Genomic DNA, 493 nt, shown 5'->3' with positions numbered 1-493 from the left:
CCCTGCCGGCAGCTGGTCACGGAGGCGGCTTTTCCCCGGACCCTCCGCCCCCCGCCCTGGGCTGCTGCTGGGTGCGGGCTTTCTGGTCAGTGTTTGCTGCAGGCGAGGCTGCTCCCAGGTTGGGGTCCCCAACGGCCTCTGCGTCCTTCCTGCTGCCCCAGCTTTCCTTGCCCCTGGGGAGAGCCTGGCCACGACCCATTAAAGGACACCGGTTCCGTGGCCCCGGTGGGAGCTCCACGGCCCTCCCCGGCCACCGCGGGCTGTGCCTTCAGGCCACGCCCCTGCGGCCTGTGTCGGGCGGACTCAGTGTGACTCAGCCACGGCCTAGTTGCTGGGCGAAGCCGCGGAGGGGGGACGAGGCCGTGGACGGGCCTCGGCCGCTGGGGCTCAGGGTGGCCCTGCGTCTGAGGCCTTCTCTCTTGCTTTGTGCGAGTTGGTTTATGTATGAAGCACTTTATGAGGCTGCAGGAATCAATGACCGCCACATCCGATT

The sequence above is a fragment of the Bison bison genome, unplaced genomic scaffold, assembly GCF_000754665.1.
Source record: "Bison bison bison isolate TAMUID 2011002044 unplaced genomic scaffold, Bison_UMD1.0 scf7180017862013, whole genome shotgun sequence".
NCBI lineage: Eukaryota > Metazoa > Chordata > Mammalia > Artiodactyla > Bovidae > Bison > Bison bison.
Note: the sequence above shows the minus strand (reverse complement) of the source record.